Here is a 23659-nt window from a genome sequence, read left to right as displayed (position 1 = left end):
TGTGCTGGGGATTTAATTTAACTCAATTTAAACGAGTCACAGAACGTATGGCTGACCATGTGTGTTTGTATTTGAAAAAGAATCCCTTCAGTGTGGAAACAGGCGCTTTAGCCGAACAAGCCCACACAAACCCTCAGAGCATCCCACCCAGAACCAGTGCCCTAATCTACACACCCCTGAACACTATGGGCAATTTAGCATGGCCATTCCATCCAGCCTGCACATCTTTGGACTGTGGGAGGAAACTGGAGCACCCGGAGGAAACCCACGCAGACACGGGGAGAATGTGCAAACTCCACACAGACACGAGGAGAATGTACAAACCCAGTCAGACACGGGAAGAATGTACAAAACCCACACAGACACAGGGAGAATGTACAAACCCACAGAGAGACAGGGAGAATGTAGCAACCCACACAGACGGGGAGAATGTACAAACCCACACATACACAGGGAGAATGTACAAACCCACACAGACACAGGGAGAATGTACAAACCCACACAGACACGGGGAGAATGTACAAACCCACACAGACACAGGGAGAATGTACAAACCCACACAGACACGGGGAGAATGTACAAACCCACACAGACACAGGGAGAATGTACAAACCCACACAGACACGGGGAGAATGTATAAACCGAAACAGACACAGGGAGAATGTACAAACCCACACAGACACGGGCAGAATGTAGAAACCGAAACAGACACAGGGAGAATGTGCAAACCCAAGCAGACACAGGGAGAATGTACAAACCCACACAGACACGGGGAGAATGTACAAACCCACACAGACACAGGGACAATGAACAAACACCACACAGACACGGGGAGGATGTACAAACCCACAGAGACACAGGGAGAATGTAGCAACCCACGCAGACACAGGGAGAACGTACAAACCCACACAGACACAGGGAGAATGTACAAACCCACACAGACACAGGGAGACTGTACAAACCCACAGAGACACAGGGAGAATGTATAAACCCACGCAGACACAGGGAGAATGTACAAACCCACACAGACACAGGGAGACTGTACAAACCCACAGAGACACAGGGAGAATGTAGCAACCCACGCAGACACAGGGAGAATGTACAAACCCACACAGACACGGGGAGAATGTACAATCCCACACAGACACAGGGAGAATGTACAAACCCACACAGACACGGGTAGAATGTACAATCCCACACAGACACAGGAAAAATATACAAACTCACGCCGACATTGGGAGAAAGTACAAACCCACACAGACACGGGGAGAAAGTACAAAACCACACAGACACAGGGAGAATGAACAAACCCACACAGACCCGGGAAATATGTAGATATCCCCGCAGACACAGGAAGAATATATAAACCCAAACAGACACAGGGAGAACGTACAAATCCACACAGACACGGGGAGAATGTACAAACCCAAACAGACACAGGGTGAATTTACCAAAACCACACAGACATGGGGAGAGTTTACAAACCCACACAGACACAGGGAGATGGTGCAAACCCACAAAGATACAGGGAGAATGCACAAACCCAAACGGACACAGGGAGAATGTACCAAACCACACAGATGCAGTGGGAATGTACAAACCCACGCAGACACAGGGAGAATGTACAAACGCATGAAGACACCGGGAGCATGTACAAACAACACAAAGACACGGGGAGAATGTACAAACCCATGCAGACACAGGGAGAATGTACAAACCCACACAGAGACAGGGGGAATGAATAAACACCACACAGACACAGGATGTATGTACAAACCCACACAGACACAGGGAGAATGAATAAACACCACACAGACACAGGATGTATGTAGAAAACCACACAGACACAGGGAGAACGTACAAACCCACACAGACACAGGGAGAATGTACAAACCCACACAGACACCGGGAGAATGTACAATCCCACACAGACACGGGCAGAATGTAGAAACCGAAACAGATACAGGGAGAATGTACCAACACCACACAGACATGAGGAGAATTTACAAACGCACACAGACATAGGGAGAATGTACAAACCCATGAAGACAGAGGGAGTATGTACAAACACCACACAGACATGGGGAGAATGTACAAACCCACACAGACACAGGGAGAATGTACAAACCCACACAGACACAGGGAGAATGTACAAACCCACACAGACACCGGGAGAATGTACAAACCCACGCAGACACAGGGAGAATGTACAAACCCACACAGACATGGACAGAATGTACAAACCGAAACACATAGGGAGAATGTACAAACGCTCATAGACACAGGGAGAATGTAGAAACCCACACAGACACAGGGAGAATGTACAAACCCACGCAGACAGTGCGAGACTGTACAAATCCACACAGACACACGGAGAACGTACAAACACCACACAGACACGGGGAGAATGTAGAAACGCTACACAGACACGGCGAGAATGTACAAACCGACGTAGTCACAGGGAGAATATACAAAGCCACGCAGACTCTGGGAGAATGTACAAACCCACGCAGACACCGGGAGAATGTACAAACCCACGACGAAACATGGAGAATGTACAAACCCACACAGACACAGGGAGAATGTACAAACCCACACAGACACAGGGACAATGAACAAACACCACACAGACACGGGGAGAATGTACAAACCCACACAGACACAGGGAGAATGTACAAACCCACACAGACACGGGGAGAATGTACAAACCCACAAAGACACAGGGAGAATGTACAAACCCACACAGGCAGAGTGAGACTGTACAAACCGAAACAGACACAGGGAGAATGTGCAAACCCACGCAGACACAGGGAGAATTAACCAACACCACACAGACATGAGGAGAATTTACAAACGCACACAGACACTGAGAGAATGTACAAACCCATGAAGACACAGGGAGACTGTACAACCCCACACAGACACAGGGAGAATGTACAAACCCACACAGACACGGGGAGAATATACAAACCCACACAGACACAGGGAGAATGCACAAACCCACAGAGACACAGGGAGAATGTACAAACCCACACAGACACAGGGAGAATGTACAAACCCACACAGTCACGGGGAGAATGTACAAACCCACACAGACACAGGGAGAATGTACAAACCCACACAGACACGGGGAGAATGTACAAGCACCACACAGACACAGCGAGAATGTACAAAAACCACACAGACACGGCGAGAATGTACAAACGCACACAGACATGGGGAGAATGTACAAACCTTCACAGACACGGGGAGAATGTACAAACCCACACGGACATAGGGAGAATGTACAAACCCACACAGACACAGTGGGAATGTACAAACCCACACAGACACGGGGAGAATGTACAAACCCACACAGAGACAGGGAGAATGTGCAATCCCACACAGACACGGCCAGAATGTACAGACCCGCACAGACACGGGGAGAATGTGCAAACCCACACAGACACGGGGAGAATTTACAAACCCACACAGACACATGGAGAATGCACAAACCCACACAGACACAGGGAGAATGTACAAACCCACAAGGATGCAGTGGGAATGTACAAACCCCCACAGACACGGGGAGAATATACAAACCCACACAGACACAGGGAGAATGTACGAACCCACACAGACACGGCGAGAATGTACAATCCCACACAGACACGGGCAGAATGTAGAAACCGAAACAGACACAGGGAGAATGTGCAAACCCAAGCAGACACAGGGAGAATGTACAAACCCACACAGACACGGGGAGAATGTACAAACCCACACAGACACAGGGACAATGAACAAACACCACACAGACACGGGGAGGATGTACAAACCCACAGAGACACAGGGAGAATGTAGCAACCCACGCAGACACAGGGAGAACGTACAAACCCACACAGACACAGGGAGAATGTACAAACCCACACAGACACAGGGAGACTGTACAAACCCACAGAGACACAGGGAGAATGTATAAACCCACGCAGACACAGGGAGAATGTACAAACCCACACAGACACAGGGAGACTGTACAAACCCACAGAGACACAGGGAGAATGTAGCAACCCACGCAGACACAGGGAGAATGTACAAACCCACACAGACACGGGGAGAATGTACAATCCCACACAGACACAGGGAGAATGTACAAACCCACACAGACACGGGTAGAATGTACAATCCCACACAGACACAGGAAAAATATACAAACTCACGCCGACATTGGGAGAAAGTACAAACCCACACAGACACGGGGAGAAAGTACAAAACCACACAGACACAGGGAGAATGAACAAACCCACACAGACCCGGGAAATATGTAGATATCCCCGCAGACACAGGAAGAATATATAAACCCAAACAGACACAGGGAGAACGTACAAATCCACACAGACACGGGGAGAATGTACAAACCCAAACAGACACAGGGTGAATTTACCAAAACCACACAGACATGGGGAGAGTTTACAAACCCACACAGACACAGGGAGATGGTGCAAACCCACAAAGATACAGGGAGAATGCACAAACCCAAACGGACACAGGGAGAATGTACCAAACCACACAGATGCAGTGGGAATGTACAAACCCACGCAGACACAGGGAGAATGTACAAACGCATGAAGACACCGGGAGCATGTACAAACAACACAAAGACACGGGGAGAATGTACAAACCCATGCAGACACAGGGAGAATGTACAAACCGACACAGACACAGGGAGAATGAATAAACACCACACAGACACAGGATGTATGTAGAAAACCACACAGACACAGGGAGAACGTACAAACCCACACAGACACAGGGAGAATGTACAAACCCACACAGACACCGGGAGAATGTACAGACCCACACAGACACAGGGAGAATGTACAATCCCACACAGACACGGGCAGAATGTAGAAACCGAAACAGATACAGGGAGAATGTACCAACACCACACAGACATGAGGAGAATTTACAAACGCACACAGACATAGGGAGAATGTACAAACCCATGAAGACAGAGGGAGTATGTACAAACACCACACAGACATGGGGAGAATGTACAAACCCACACAGACACAGGGAGAATGTACAAACCCACACAGACACAGGGAGAATGTACAAACCCACACAGACACCGGGAGAATGTACAAACCCACGCAGACACAGGGAGAATGTACAAACCCACACAGACATGGACAGAATGTACAAACCGAAACACATAGGGAGAATGTACAAACGCTCATAGACACAGGGAGAATGTAGAAACCCACACAGACACAGGGAGAATGTACAAACCCACGCAGACAGTGCGAGACTGTACAAATCCACACAGACACACGGAGAACGTACAAACACCACACAGACACGGGGAGAATGTAGAAACGCTACACAGACACGGCGAGAATGTACAAACCGACGTAGTCACAGGGAGAATATACAAAGCCACGCAGACTCTGGGAGAATGTACAAACCCACGCAGACACCGGGAGAATGTACAAACCCACGACGAAACATGGAGAATGTACAAACCCACACAGACACAGGGAGAATGTACAAACCCACACAGACACAGGGACAATGAACAAACACCACACAGACACGGGGAGAATGTACAAACCCACACAGACACAGGGAGAATGTACAAACCCACACAGACACGGGGAGAATGTACAAACCCACAAAGACACAGGGAGAATGTACAAACCCACACAGACACAGGGAGAATGTACAAACCCACACAGTCACGGGGAGAATGTACAAACCCACACAGACACAGGGAGAATGTACAAACCCACACAGACACGGGGAGAATGTACAAGCACCACACAGACACAGCGAGAATGTACAAAAACCACACAGACACGGCGAGAATGTACAAACGCACACAGACATGGGGAGAATGTACAAACCTTCACAGACACGGGGAGAATGTACAAACCCACACGGACATAGGGAGAATGTACAAACCCACACAGACACAGTGGGAATGTACAAACCCACACAGACACGGGGAGAATGTACAAACCCACACAGAGACAGGGAGAATGTGCAATCCCACACAGACACGGCCAGAATGTACAGACCCGCACAGACACAGGGAGAATGTGCAAACCCACACAGACACGGGGAGAATTTACAAACCCACACAGACACATGGAGAATGCACAAACCCACACAGACACAGGGAGAATGTACAAACCCACAAGGATGCAGTGGGAATGTACAAACCCCCACAGACACGGGGAGAATATACAAACCCACACAGACACAGGGAGAATGTACGAACCCACACAGACACGGCGAGAATGTACAATCCCACACAGACACGGGCAGAATGTAGAAACCGAAACAGACACAGGGAGAATGTGCAAACCCAAGCAGACACAGGGAGAATGTACAAACCCACACAGACACGGGGAGAATGTACAAACCCACACAGACACAGGGACAATGAACAAACACCACACAGACACGGGGAGGATGTACAAACCCACACAGACACGGGGAGAATGTACAAACCCACACAGACACGGGGAGAATGTACAAACCCACACAGGCAGAGTGAGACAGTACAAACCCACACAGACACAGGGAGAATGTGCAAACCCACGCAATCACGGCGAGAATGTACAATCCCACACAGACACGGGCAGAATGTACAAACCGAAACAGACACAGGGAGACTGTACAACCCCACACAGACACAGGGAGAATGTACAAACCCACACAGACACTGGGAGAATATACAAACCCACACAGACACATGGAGAATGCACAAACCCACAGAGACACAGGGAGAATGTACAAACCCACACAGACACAGGGAGAATGTACGAACCCACACAGTCACGGGGAGAATATACAAACCCACACAGACACATGGAGAATGCACAAACCCACAGAGACACGGGGAGAATGTACAAACCCACACAGACACAGGGAGACTATACAAACACCACACAGACATGGGGAGAATGTACAAACCCAGATAGACACAGGGAGACTGTACAAACACCACACAGACACGGGAAGTATGTAGAAACCCCCGCAGACACAGAGAGAATGTATAAACCCAAACAGACACAGGGAGAACGTACAAATCCACACAGACACGGGGAGAATGTACAAACCCAAACAGACACAGGGTGAATTTACCAAAACCACACAGACATGGGGAGAGTTTACAAACCCACACAGACACAGGGAGATGGTGCAAATCCACAAAGATACAGGGAGAATGCACAAACCCAAACGGACACAGGGAGAATGTACCAAACCACACAGATGCAGTGGGAATGTACAAACCCACGCAGACACAGGGAGAATGTACAAACGCATGAAGACACCGGGAGCATGTACAAACAACACAAAGACACGGGGAGAAAGTACAAACCCACGCAGACACAGGGAGAATGTACAAACCCACACAGAGACAGGGAGAATGAATAAACACCACACAGACACAGGGAGAATGTACAAACTCACACAGACACAGGGAGAATGAATAAACACCACACAGACACAGGATGTATGTAGAAAACCACACAGACACAGGGAGAACGTACAAACCCACACAGACACAGGGAGAATGTACAAACCCACACAGACTTCGGGAGAATGTACCAACACCACACAGACATGAGGAGAATTTACAAACGCACACAGACATAGGGAGAATGTACAAACCCATGAAGACAGAGGGAGTATGTACAAACACCACGCAGACACGGGGAGAATGTACAAACCCACGCAGACACAGGGAGAATGTACAAACCCACGCAGACACAGGGAGAATGTACAAACCGAAACACATAGGGAGAATGTACAAACGCTCATAGACACAGGGAGAATGTAGAAACCCACACAGACACAGGGAGAATGTACAAACCCACGCAGACAGTGCGAGACTGTACAAATCCACACAGACACACGGAGAACGTACAAACACCACACAGACACGGGGAGAATCTACAAACCCACGACGACACAGGGAGAATGTAGAAACGCTACACAGACACGGCGAGAATGTACAAACCGACGTAGTCACAGGGAGAATATACAAAGCCACGCAGACTCTGGGAGAATGTACAAACCCACGCAGACACCGGGAGAATGTACAAACCCACGACGAAACATGGAGAATGTACAAACCCACACAGACACAGGGAGAATGTACAAACCCACACAGACACAGGGACAATGAACAAACACCACACAGACACGGGGAGAATGTACAAACCCACACAGACACAGGGAGAATGTACAAACCCACACAGACACGGGGAGAATGTACAAACCCACACAGACACAGGGAGAATGTACAAACCCACACAGACACAGGGAGAATGTACAAACCCACACAGACACGGGGAGAATGTACAAACCGAAACAGACACAGGGAGAATGTGCAAACCCACGCAGACACAGGGAGAATTAACCAACACCACACAGACATGAGGAGAATTTACAAACGCACACAGACACTGAGAGAATGTACAAACCCATGAAGACACAGGGAGACTGTACAACCCCACACAGACACAGGGAGAATGTACAAACCCACACAGACACGGGGAGAATATACAAACCCACACAGACACAGGGAGAATGCACAAACCCACAGAGACACAGGGAGAATGTACAAACCCACACAGACACAGGGAGAATGTACGAACCCACACAGTCACGGGGAGAATGTACAAACCCACACAGACACAGGGAGAATGTACAAACCCACACAGACACGGGGAGAATGTACAAGCACCACACAGACACAGCGGGAAAGTACAAAAACCACACAGACACGGCGAGAATGTACAAACGCACACAGACATGGGGAGAATGTACAAACCCAGACAGACACAGGGAGAATGTACAACCCCTCACAGACACGGGGAGAATGTACAAACCCACACGGACATAGGGAGAATGTACAAACCCACACAGACGCAGTGGGAATGTACAAACCCACACAGACACGGGGAGAATGTACAAACCCACACAGACAAAGGGAGAATGTGCAATCCCACACAGACACGGCCAGAATGTACAGACCCGCACAGACACAGGGAGAATGTGCAAACCCACACAGACACGGGGAGAATATACAAACCCACACAAACACAGGGAGAATGCACAAACCCACACAGACACAGGGAGAATGTACCAACCCACACAGATGCAGTGGGAATGTACAAACCCCCACAGACACGGGGAGAATATACAAACCCACACAGACACATGGAGAATGCACAAACCCACACAGACACAGGGAGAATGTACAAACCCACAAGGATGCAGTGGGAATGTACAAACCCCCACAGACACGGGGAGAATATACAAACCCACACAGACACAGGGAGAATGTAGGAACCCACACAGACACGGCAAGAATGTACAATCCCACACAGACACAGGAAGAATGTACGACCCCACACAGACACAGGGAGAATGTACAAACCCACACAGACACAGGAAGAATGTACAAACCCACACAGACACAGGGAGAATGTACAATCCCACACAGACACAGGGAGAATGTACAAACTCACACAGACACAGGGAGAATGTACAATCCCACACAGACACGGGCAGAATGTACAAACCCACACAGACACAGGGAGAATGTACAAACCCACACAGACACGGCGAGAATGTACAATCCCACACAGACACGGGCAGAATGTAAAAACGCACACAGAGACAGGGATAATGTACAAACAGCACACACACACACGGGTAGAATGCATAAACCCACGCAGACACAGGGAGAATGTACAAACCCACACAGACACGGCGAGAATGTACAAACCCACACAGACACAGGGAGAATGTACAAACCCACACAGACACAGGGAGAATGTACAAACCCACACAGACACGGGGAGAATGTACAAACCCACACAGACACAGGGAGAATGTACAATCCCACACAGACACGGGGAGAATGTACAAACCCACACAGACACAGGAAGAATGTACAAACCGACACAGACACAGGGAGAACGTACAAACCGACGCAGACACAGGGAGAACGTACAAACACCACACAGACACATGGAGAACGTACAAACCCACACAGACACGGGGAGAATGTACAAACCCACACAGACACGGGGAGAATGTATAAACCCAAACAGACACAGGGAGAATGTACAAACCCACACAGACACAGGGAGAATGTACAAACCCACACTGACACAGGGAGAATGTACAAAACCACACAGACACGGGGAGAATGTACAAACCCACACAGACACAGGGAGAATGTACAAAACCACACAGACACGGGGAGAATGTACAAACCCACACAGACACAGGGAGAATGTACAAACCCACACAGACACGGGGAGAATGTACAATCCCACAGAGACACAGGGAGAATGTACAAACCCACACAGACACAGGGAGAATGTACAAACCCAAACAGACACGGGGAGAATGTACAAACCCACACAGACACGGGGAGAATGTATAAACCCACGAAGACACAGTGAGAATGTCGAAACACCACACTGACACGCGGAGAATGTACAAACCCACACAGACACTGGGAGAATGTACAAAACCCACGAAGACACAGTGAGAATGTACAAACACACACAGACATGGGGAGAATGTACAGACCCTCACGGACATGGGGAAAATGTACAAACCCACACAGACATTGGGAAAATGTAGAAACCCATGCAGACAGGGGGAGAATGTACAAACCCAGACAGACATGGGGAGATTGTACAGACCCACACGGACACGGGGAAAATGTACAAACCCACGCAGACACAGGGAGAATGTACAAACCCACACAGACAGGGGGAGAATGTACAAACCCACGCAGACACAGGGAGAATGTACAAACCCACGAATACACAGGGAGTATGTACAAACGCCATACAGACACGGGGAGTATGTACAAACCCAGGAAGACACAGGGAGAATGTACAAACCCACAGAGACACAGGGAGAAGGTACAAACCCACGCAGACACAGGGTGAATTTACCAACACCACACAGACATGGGGAGAATGTACAAACCCACACAGACACGGGGAGAATGTACAAACCCACACAGACACGGGGAGAATGTACAAACCCTCACAGACACAAGGAGACTGTACAAACCTACACAGGCATGGGGAGAATGTACAAACCCACACAGACACTGGGAGAATGTACAAACCCACACGGACACAGGGAGAATGTACAAACCCACACAGACACAGGGAGATTGTACAAACCGACACAGACACGGGGAGAATGTACAAACCCACACAGACACAGGGAGAATGTACAAACCCACGCAGATGCAGGGAGAATGTACAAACCCACACAGACACAGGGAGAATGTACAAACCCACAAAGACACGGGGAGAATGTACAAACCCACGCAGACGCAGGCAGAATGTACAAACCCACGCAGACACGGGGAGAATGTACAAACCGACGCAGACACGGGGAGAATGTACAAACCCACACAGACACGGGGAGAATGTACAAACCCATGCAGACACAGGGAGAACGTACAAATCCACACAGACACAGGGAGAATGAATAAACACCACACAGACACAGGGAGACTGTACAAACCCACACAGACACAGGGAGAATGTACAAACCCACAAAGACACGGGGAGAATGTACAAACCCACGCAGACGCAGGCAGAATGTACAAACCCACGCAGACACGGGGAGAATGTACAAACCCACGCAGACGCAGGCAGAATGTACAAACCCACACAGACACGGGGGGAATGTACAAACCCATGCAGACACAGGGAGAACGTACAAATCCACACAGACATGGGGAGAATGTACAATCCCACATAAACACAGGCAGAATGTACAAACCGAAACAGACACAGGGAGAAAGTGCAAACCCACGCAGACAGAGGGAGAATGTACAAACCGACACAGACAGTCGCCCGAGGGTGGAATCGAACCTGGATCCCTGTTGCTGTGAGGCTGCAGTGCTAACCACTGAGCCACCAGCTGTTCTCTGAAAAAAAAACGCATGGTTTTGGTGAACTCCAGGACATCTAAGTATTTATCTAACAATTATTTGTAATTATATTAAATAGTTGAACGAGTTAATCTATAAATCTAATGGAATACTTCTTATGTCACAGTTCTTGTTGATTCTTCTGCCTTGGTTTAGAGGAAAGAAAACTTAAAATTCAACAAGTAGTAACCTAATTCACTCGTGACTGGCTCTAAACTTCAAACCTCACGTGTTCCTGTCTCCTGCTACTTCCCTTGTTTTGTGAGGTTTCAGAATTGCAATTCTTCCATCACTGCACTCCATTTCCTCACTCAGCAAATTCTCAGACCATAAGACCATAAGACATCAGAGTGGAGGCAAGGCCATTCTGCCCATTGAGTCCACTCCGCCATTTAAATCACGGTTGATGGGCATTTCAACTCCACTTCTCTGCACTTTCTCCGTAGCCCTTGATTCCTTGTGAGATCAAGAATTTGTTGATCTCTGCTTTGAGGACATTTAATGTCCCAGCCTTCACTGCACTCCGTAGCAATGAATTCCACAAGCCCACCACTCTCTGGCTGAAGAAATGTCTCCTCATTGCCGTTTTAAATTTACCCCCTCTAATTATAAGGCTGTGCCCACGGGTCCTAGTCTCCCCGCCTAACAGAAACAACTTCCCAGCGTCCACCCTTTCTCAGCCATGCATTATCTTGTAAGTTTCTATTAGATCTCCCCTCAAACTTCTAAACTCTAATGAATACAATCTCAGGATCCTCAGCCGTTCATCGTACATTAAACCTACCATTCCAGGGATCATCCGTGTGAATCTCCGCTGGACACGCTCCAGTGCCATTATGTCCTTCCTGAGCTGTAGGGCCCAGAATTGGACACAGTATTCTAAATGGGGCCTAACTAGAGCTTTATAAAGCCTCAGAAGAACATCAATGCTTTTATATTCCAACCCTCTTGAGATAAACGACAATATTACATTTGCTTTCTTAATCACGGACTCTACCTGCAAGTTAACTTTTAGAGAATCCTGGAGCAACACTCCCAGATCCCTTTGTACTTCTGCTTTATGAATTTTCTCACCGTTTAGAAAATAGTCCATGCCTGTATTCTTTTTTCCAAAGTGCAAAACCTCACATTTACTCACATTGAATTTCATCAGCCATTTCCTGGACCACTCTCCTAAACTGTCCAAATCTTTCTATAGCTTCCCCACCTCCTCAGTACTACCTGCCTGTCCACCTATCTTTGTATCATTGATTCTTCTCTGAGTTAAATACTCTCTGGAAGCAAAGGTCCATCAAACTGAACATGAGTAAAATCCTCTCATATTTGTATGAGCAAAACTCCCAAACACCTTAGCTCCTGCTAACCAGATAATCAGTTCTAACCAACCATCTATTTATCTTTGTAGCTGTTACTTGCCGGTAGCTAGTTTACCATTAATAATTTGAAAGAAACTACAAGTCTAGGACTAAATGTTAATATGAAACTTAACAGGCAATCAACACTTAAAACTCTCTCACTTACAAAATTCCCTGAATTAAAAGCTCGGTAGAAGCAATACTCTGTAACGCTGACCTACTTTACTCTGCTCAAACTTCCCCTTTTGGACACTGCATTCCCAATCATACTGTAAAGAAATATATCCTCACGCCATTTCACAGTTTTTGCCAATTTATGTTAAACATTTATCGTCTGGTATTCAAACCTTCAAACTGGAAGCAGTTTCCTTTGTTTACTCCATTGATACATATCGGTGGGATTTTAAACACATCTATGAAATCGCCTCTTAGCCTTCCCTGCTCTCTCGAAAACAATCCCAACTTCCTGAGTGAACAACTCCTAATTTGTTCATTATTTTATAGAGATCACTTAATCTTTTTAATGTTGTGTTTTACAATTACAATACTTTGCAAGAGATCTTTCACTGTCTGAGTCTTGCTGTCACTATCTTGTAGTACAAGCAGTTGACCCTCTCTCACCCCCTCTCCTTCTGTCGCTACACATTTCTCTATCTCTCGTCTCTGTTCTTTTTTACAAGTATTCAAAGGCCTGTTTTGGGGGCGATGGCACTGTAAACGCTGGCTTGGTCTTAATGCCTACTTCTTGTTTTTACAGTGATCTTTTCAACTTCGATAACCGAAAGCTTGAGAAAACCCGGGTTTTGCTCAGATGTACAGACCTGAGTGGCTTTCTCAGGGATGTTCAGCACTCTAAATCCATACAGCCGAGGTCCTGATGTGAAGACGTAAGTCAGAACCCTGCGATCTAATTGGAAGGCGATTTCTCCAATCAAATTCCTACGAACTACATCTTCTGCAAAGTAAATAATAGAGTCATTAGGGATGGCTGTTTTGAGTAAGTTCCTCAATTTTCATTCCTGTGGGTCGATGCTAAATTGGTGAAGACTTCAACCACCTCAAACTACACACAGCAAAGAGCAAAGATCCATCTTGTCATTTGAATTAAACTTGAAATTTGCTTTTAACAAAGTCACAAACTAGTTCCTTTAATTAATCCACCAACCAAGTAACCTGAGATGCTGCTTGGCCTGCTGTGTTCATCCAGTCTCACATTTTATTAACTTTTAATTGTAGTTCATTTCTAAAAGCTTTGCTGCCATTAGAATTAGACTGACTGACCCATAGTTACTGGGTTGATCTTTGAAACTTTTTTAAACAATGGTACCATTTGTCCAATTCTCCCACCCTCTGGCACAAATCCCTGCATCCCATGAGGATTGGAAAATTATGGTCAATGCCTTTTCATTGGATGCAGGTTTTGCTGGCAGAGTATTTGTTGGCCAAATCTAAGTAGGCCTTGTAGGAAATTGGTCAGACATTTCAGGGGGCAGTTACACCTCAACCTCCATTAGAAAGGAGTGACCATTTTAACCAGACATTTAGTTTGATTGATCTTGATTTGGACATTGCCAAGCAATTTATTTGTCCAAAAACAGAGGGAGGTGGACCTTCTCTCCTGGAAACTAACAACGAGTTCCTTTTTTAAGGCAGGCTTTGTAAGACTAATCTGCTGTGTCGCGTCTGCATACTGTCAGCCATTACAATGGCCTGCTGCTTCAGATCCTCGAGGGAATTTTAACTGCTTTGTTGAGGTGTGGCTTTGTTTTTTGGGTTTTGCTGTAGGCTAATCTAGAGTCCCTCTGTTCAGGATATGTCCTGAGTAAGGCTATGCAATTGCCTTCACTTAAGTAGTGTTCTAAGTTCAACTGGCCTGGTGAGGGATAACAAAGTGTGGAGCTGGATGAACACAGCAGGCCAAGCAACATCTTAGGAGCACAAAAGCTGACGTTTCGGGCCTAGACCCTTCATCAGAAACCGGGAGGGGGAGAGGATTCTGAAATACATGGGGAGAGAGGGAGAGGCAGATCGAAGATGGATAGAGGAAAAGATAGGTGGAGAAGTCCACTTCTGTCAGAATATCCCGTAGCTCATAACTTCCACTTGCCACATTCACTAATGAAATAGCCAGATGTAGTGCCAACTTGAAGTCCATTTGGGCACTAACTAGTAGACACTTTTGCATGGCCACACCATTAATTGCAATCTCTCAGCATCTCATTCAGACCAGACTGCATCTGTCAGTCATCTTAACTGCATCAAAAAATCCTCAATACGGATTCCCCCCTTCCTCAAACTGCTGTGTAAAACTGATAGAGTCTGAGAATTAAGGAGGCTTTGGGTTATAGTATTCCTTAGCTAAATCAGCCAACTCTTGAAAGATTTGAGTATCTGGTGCCTCATGGAAATTTCAGCTCCTAATCACTAAAAAAGCTGTGGGTCCACGAGCTGTCAGGAGAGTTGTGCATTGCTTTTCAACTGCCCCAATGTCATTTCCCAGAGAAAAAAAAACACATTATTTCCACATAGTAAGGCCCAATCTTTGACGGCAGGGTCAAACAAGTCAGGCTTCCCACATAACCGCATGATGCCCGAAAATTTTACCCCAACTCAAAACCAACTGTTGCAAATGAACCTAAACATGTGTTTTTCTCTCGTTGCCATTGAAATGGCTCCACGAAGGCGAGTATTCCATCACCAAGTCACCCTTTACTTACACATGTACATTACATGACACTGACCCATTTGGGTCCTAGAGTGCACAGAAACCCTGACAATCCTGTTTATATCTGTCAGCCAGGGCTCCCCAATTGGACTGGATTAACAGCCCCAGTCAGACGGCTCATGTTCTATGATTATGTACCTGGCTGACCCCATTCAAACCACGACAAATTCCATCAGCAGAGATGGTAGGATTTGATCCCATGTCCCCACAGCCTTCGCCTGATCCTCATAAATTTGCTCTATATGTGCTGGCCGTTAGGGTTAGAATGGATGAATCTAATTGTATTACCCTTCATGAGTGGTCTGTCTCTCCCCACTTGTGTTTGCCGTGGTGGAGTTGGTAATCTTGCTCCATCGGGCCCTCGCTTTGGACCTCTTTGCGACCCAGCTGTTGGACAGGAAAACCAAACTAGTCAGCTCAGCTGCATAAGTACAGCAACACTAAAAAAAAATCACAGGCAAGCACTGTATTAGTCAATCCGTTACAGGATAGTGATACTGAATTAGTTTAATAAAAAGAAAAACTGAAAATGTGAATCAACCCTGGAAATACCAAACACTTGCTCTGATACAAAGGATTTTTTTTGGGCAGACACACCTTTACAGGTCATCTCTGTGTCTTAACATATATCGCACATTGTGCATCTTCCAATTCCATCCTAACAGTGTGAGCTGCGCAGTTATTATTGGCAAGGGGGCTTGCTTTGTAGATCTCTGGGCACATCAGGGCCTTAAGGGCCACAGTCCACTATCGTACAAAGTTCACTCGCTTCACTTCACCCTCTCTCCCAGCTTCTTGAGCTTGCCCCCCACCACCTCCTTGCTGGGATCTGGCATAATGATCAATCCAGGCAATGAAGTCAGGGTTTCATTTCAGTGGAACAGTCTGGTGCTGCCAGACCAGGGAGTGCCAGCCCTCTCAGGTTGGGGCAGAAGTCCTGCTAAGTTTCTCTAACAATTTCTGTTTTGGTCAAGGTTGAAAGGCTCGTTGGTGATTTATAAATGTCGGGAGATCTGGGGCAGGGGAGAATCGTCTTAAAGCAATCGATACTGCTCCTAGTCTGGGGTTTTGGGGGGGGTGGGGCTACTATTTTTGTGCCTGGAGAGTGTGGGGAACAAGGCACTCCTTATAATCCTGCCCATCATCACTGTATTTATTGAAGTCTTCATTTGTGTTAACTCACCTGCTCCACGTCTTCGGCCAGGTTGCTGCGCACCCATATCTGGTGCACCTGTTGTCAGGAGACAGGTAATGATATTAGATCTACATCATGAAACTTAATCTAAGTGCTATCGAATAGAACAGACACGGAATTATCAGAGGAGGAAATGGTTTATCCAATGCCCTGCCTCTCTGAGAGTGTGAAAGGGACTTTAGTCAATTCTAACAGTTCGGTGCCATTAACATTGCACTGGCCAATTACTTCCACAAAACTGCCTCATATTAGTGCAAAGTAGAGGAAATTCCATCATTTAAACATGCACAGAATACGTTATAGTAACTCAGCATCTGTAATAGCAACTTTCAAACATGCAACATTTACAATCTCGAAGGGCAAAGACCAACATCTTCTGAGCTACTCACCATCCTGACTTGGATATATATTCTCATTCCTTCAGAGTTACTTGGGTCAAAACTCTGGAATTCACTTCCTAAGAGTACTGTGGGATACTTGTGCCAAATGGACTACAGTGGCTCAAGAAGGCACAGAGATAAAGAATACTTTCTTCATTCAGAGAGTTGTGAATCTGTGCAATTCTTTACTACAGAAAGCTGCTGGGGCCATGTTCATGAGATATATTCAAGAGGGAGCTGGATACGGCCCTTGTGGTCAGATTGGATATCGGGGTTTGGAGAGAAAGTGGGAATAGGATACTGAGGTTGCATGATCAGCCATGACCATATTGAATGGTTATGCAGGTTTGAAGGGCCAAATGGCCTACTCCTGCATCAATTTTCTATGCTTCTAAAGCAGCTTATCATCACCTTCTCCCACTATGAATGAGCAAAAAGTGTGACACCCATAGCCATGAAAGAAAAAATTCCATCGTGCTGGGATAGCCAAGCAAATGGAACTATATCAGATTGCGATGTATACTTGGGAGAGTTAAGTGGGACAAAGAGTCTGTTTCTGTGCTGTACAACTCTATGACTTTATCAGGAAAGTTCAAGGTTTACAGTTCTGATAAAGGCTCACTGGACTCAAAACATGAGCTCTATTTTACTCTCTCTACAGGTGCTGCCAGAACTCTTCTGTAATTTCTGTTTCAGTCAAGATTTAAAAGCTAGTCAATAACTTGCGAATATATGGAGGGCCAGGGAAGGGGAGACTAGCACTTTTCTTGGGGACTCCTGTTACTCCAAAGCCAAAAATAACTTTTTAAACTTTTAACCAACTTTCTGGTCGTGAGCATTTTAAAATCTGAACACACACTACAGTTAAAGCACTCATCTGCACAATAAAACTTCCTGCCACAGTAGCAGAATAGTGAATCAGAGTGCGTTCAGTCTTACACAATGTTCAAAACAAGCTAGATCGCTTGATCATCTTTGACTTTCTTGTCTTCGCTGTTAAATCACTCCAAGGTTATCAATAAAATTCATACAACAAAAAATAATTTCTTTTTAAAGCACTGGGAATGTAATAAAAGTCCCAAGTTGCTTTGCTGGAGTGTTGCGAACAAAACTGAAACACCAAGGAGCTTTTAAGTCTAATGATCAAAGAGTTAAGTTTAAAGGGGCATCTTAAAGAAAGAAAGTGAAAATATTTAGATGGAGAGGTTTGCAGACCAATGCCAGAGTGATAGGGGTTTGGGTCAGTAATGAGTTGACTGCCAATATAGTCAACAATGATAGGTCTGAATTAGATATGTACAGATGTGTCGCTGAGTTCTGGGCTAGAAGGATTTTACAAAGGAAGGGGTGAGGTCATGGAAAATTTTGAAAACGAGGAAAATAATTTTAAGATTTCTCTGACTGGAGCCCGTGTATGTCAGCAAGCACAAGAGTGGTTATGAGTGAGATTGATGTGAAAGAGAATGTGAGCAACGATGGTTTGATTGACCTGTGGGAATTACAGCCACAGAGCAGCCAAGAACTCAGATAAACTGGATTGTTACTGAACAGTGATGAAGTCAGAGAACTACAAAGATAGGGCTGGAGAGTGGGTCTCGCTGGTTAGCTCTTTCAGGAGCTGGTACAGACATGGTGGGTCGAATGGCCTCTTTCTGTTGTGTAAAATTCTATGATTCTAAGATGATGCAGGATGAATACGTTGAGCTCACAGCGATCACATCAAACTGGGTGGCAACGTGAGTCATGAGGATAAAAGGAGGCCTCAAAAGAACTTGAATCAGTCAAGTGAATGGGCTAGAATGGAATATAATGTGAGTAAGTGTTGAAAAGATGAAAAGGCAGAACATTTCTTAAATGATGAGAGGTTGGAAAATTTGATTCACATAGGACCTGGGTGTTTCTGTACATTGGTTGCTTAAAGTTGGCATCCAAATGCATCAACAGTGAGAGGTAATTTCATTAGAACTACAAATGTTTTACAGGATCTAACGGGGTTGATGTAGATAAGATGTTTCCCTGTTTGGTGAGTCTAGAACTGGGGAATGTAATGTTAGATCAGTTTCATTTAAGACTGAGACAAGAAGAAATTTCTTCACCCAGAGGGCAGCGAATCTTTGGAATTTTCGACTGCAGAGTGATGCGGAACCTCAGTAGTTGCGTGGATTCAAGACAGGAACTGATTCCTGGACAATAACGTTATTAAGGGATATGAGATAGTGCAGCAAAGTGGAACTAAGGTAGACAATCAGCCACAAAATGTTGTGGAAAACCTGCAGCTCAATTAAAAAGGAAGAAGAAGAATAGTTCAATCTTGTCACAGTCAACTTGAATGGCAGATAATGATTTGATAACAGCAATGTTGGTACTCTGACGAGACAGGAAATCTAATTACACAGATTTGAACATACAGTTCTGAGAAAGATAGACATGGATAGAGAAGCAGCAACACATTCAACGACTTTGGAAGGACAGAGGGACTGTGGTTTTATTTTTGAGATAAGGGCTGGTGATGGTACAGATGCTATCTTGCACGAAAACAGCGCTAAAACTATGAGCTGCAGTGTCACATTTTGTGGTCCAATATTCCTATTTAACAAAGTGTGTGAAACAAGCTATTGATCAGCTTTATCAATATTGCACAAGAGCAATGTTACCCCAGAGGTGTTCACCCTGACACCAACACACATTCCCACAGCCTGAGTATCAGCACAGAATTGAAGGTTTTCTGGTGTTAACTCACCTGCGCCCTGTCCACGAGGACACGGTCCTCCTGCGTGACAGAGAATGAAATTAGTTCCAAGGAGATTTCGTTATTGTCAAGACGACATAAAGCATGGGCTATTGGAATCATAGCATCATACAATTATAATATCAGGCAGTAAAGAAAAGGTCCTTTGGTCTCCACTAACAAAATCTACTCTAAATTTATACGAGCCCCACTTGCCAACACTTGGCCCATAGCATTGAATGTTATCATCTTTCAAGTGCTCTTCCAAGTTATTTTTAAAGATGTGAGGTTTTCCACCTCAACCCTCCTCTTAAGCAGTGCATTCCAGACGCCCACCACACTCTGGGTGAAAATGCTTTCCGCCAAATCCCTTCTAAACCTCCTTCCTTTCACCTTAACATTACACCCCCTTGTTATTTTCCCCTCAAGCAAGGCGAACAGCTGCTCCCTACCCTGTCCATGCCCCTCAAATCATATACATCACTACCCGGTCTTCCCCTCAACCTCCACCGCTGCAAAGAAAACATTTAAATTTATAGAGATAGTAGGAACTGCCGATGCTGGAGATTCTGAGATAACAAGGTGTAGAGCTGGATGAACACAGCAGGCCAAGCAGCATCGGAGGAGCAGGAAGGCTGACATGCAATCACATCCTTCCTATAGTGTGGTGAACAGAACTGCACACAGCATTCCATCAGTGCCTTGACCAAGTCAAGTCAAGATCCAGCATAACCTCCTAAACCATACAGTACCACATGCCTTCTTAGCTACACCATTAACTTGTTCCGCTGCCTTCAGGGATCTGTGGGCAAGCACTTCATGATCCCTCTGTTCCTCTGAGCTTCCTAGCATCTAACCATTCTTTTGTCTCTTACTTCTTCCAAACATTACACTTATCAGGTTAAATTTGATAGACCACTGATCTGTCTATCTGACCAGCCCATCTGCATCCTCTTGTGACCTAAGACTTTCTTCCTCACTGTCAACCACCCTGGGAAATCTTTGAATCATCTGCAAACTTACTCATCAACCATTCCCACATTTTATTTATATCATTTACATGTAACATGAACAATGTGAGATCCAGCACTATTAAGATTTAAATCTTAGTCAACTAACCTAAAAGGCTTGGCTGGAAACAAAACAGTTAAAAATGAACTGGAACAAATAAAATGCCATCGAAGTCAGATCGCCTGAAAGCAACCAATCTCTCAATAATATACAAAGGAAAATCTAATAGCTGGAACAGACTCGGATACCTGGTAGAGGTTATCTGATATCTTTGCATTAAAGTTGATCATCTGGAACCTTAAAATACCTCTATATGAGGACAAGATTTCATGACTAAAGGTGCTGGAACTAACTCTTATGCCTGAAATTTATTTTGCAAAGAGGAAAATTGTTGCTCCCCTATTTTTATCAAAAGCCAAGAGAGGACTTTGACAATGGGCCTTCAAAGTCTATGATAACAACTGTTCCACAGTGGACCAATGGCTGAGTATCCATCCATCATAACCTATCACAGTCTGAGAAAGGCAGTAACAGATACAGAGCTTGGGACATTAGAGCAATGGTTGTCACAGAGAGACACCCAAACAGTTTGTGGGAAATATGCACGGGAACCAATATTTCAAGGAAGGTTCGAAAAGCATTGTGGGCAGGTAATTGAAGAGAAACTGCAGCTTCCATTTTCTCTCTGTGAGGAAGTTAGCACCCTGTTCTATGTAAACAATTACAGAGAAAAATTACACAGGAACTGAGAATTTTCAACAACTCTTAACATTTACTACCACTGACTGTATTCAAGGAACCAACTATTCAGCATCACCCTCAGGTTAAAATCTTACACCACAAAACGCCCACCCACCCACCCACACACACATACACCCACCACACAGACACATAAACTCACCTACACACACACATACACCCACCCACAAACACACACATACCCAACCACACATGCACATACCTGTGGCTCGTTTCTTAGGAGATGGTGAAGCACCTGCAATAAAGCAGATAGAATCAAAGTGCTACCAACATTCAGTAAAAATACAGGTTGTGAGCCTTATGAGCACCTCTGGGAGTGCTGGCCAATTATAATACTCAGATATCGCATTGATCAACTGCCATTTAAATTTGGTGGCGGTGGGCCTTAAGCCATGGAATTTGAGACATTTGAAAGCAAGCAGGGTCTGAGGTTAGTTCTGCCTTTAAAGAGTGATCAGCGATTCAAGAAGGAGGGAAGGACTAGAGCAGGGGAGCTCCAAGCTTTACCTGCTTCACATTCCAACAATATAGGGTTAGAATTAGGAAACAAGAAATCTATATTCTACGATCATTTCATTGTCAAGAGGAAGAGGAACACAGCAGGTAGCTCACTTGATTCGCTTTAATTGAACATGAATTCTTACCCCTAGGCTGGGTACTAAATTGGCAATGAAACTGCCTCTAATGGCAGAGATAATGGGAACTGCAGACGCTGGAGAATCCGAGATAACTAAGTGTGAAGCTGAATGAACACAGCAGGCCAAGCAGCATCTCAGGAGCACAAAAGCTGACGTTGTTATCTCCACTTTGTTATCTCCAATGCCAGGATATCTTTCCTAAAATAACTGGTCACACTGTAGTCGGATCAGTGCAGATTAAGTGAAACCTCTGTACTGGTATACTCCATTTTCTTTGAAATAAGAGCCAGCATTCCACTTGTCTTCCCTCTTACCTTCTGAATTTAGAGGCTAACTTTTAGACATTCACAAATGAGAACTCCCAAATTCCTCTGTACTTTTGCTGTCACATTCTTTCTCCGTTTAAATAATATTCAGCTCCTCACTTCTTCCTGCCAAAGTACATAACCTCAGGTTTTCCCACACGATGTTACCAAGTTTTTTGCTCACTTACATAACCAGTCTGCATCTTTCTGCAGATGCTCGAAATCCTTGAAACTTGCATAGAGAGATCTGGGTGTTCAGGTCCATTGAGCCCTGAAGGTGGCGACGCAGGTCAATAGAGCGGTCAAGGCAGCATATGGCGTACTTTCCTTCATCAGACGGGGTATTGAGTACAAGAGTTGGCAGGTCATGTGGCAGTTGTATAGGACTTTGGTTCAACCACATTTGGAGTACTGTGTACAGTCCTAGCATCATAGAACATTACAGCACAGTACAGGCCCTTCGGCCCTCGAAGTTGTGCTGACCTGTCATACCGATCTCAAGCCCATCTAACCTACACTATTCCATGTACATCCATATGCTTATCCAAAGACGCCTTAAATGTACCTAAAGTTGGCGAATCTACTACCGTTG

Source organism: Stegostoma tigrinum, chromosome 2 (assembly GCF_030684315.1).
Source record: "Stegostoma tigrinum isolate sSteTig4 chromosome 2, sSteTig4.hap1, whole genome shotgun sequence".
Lineage (NCBI taxonomy): Eukaryota > Metazoa > Chordata > Chondrichthyes > Orectolobiformes > Stegostomatidae > Stegostoma > Stegostoma tigrinum.
This window is presented reverse-complemented; position numbering follows the sequence as displayed.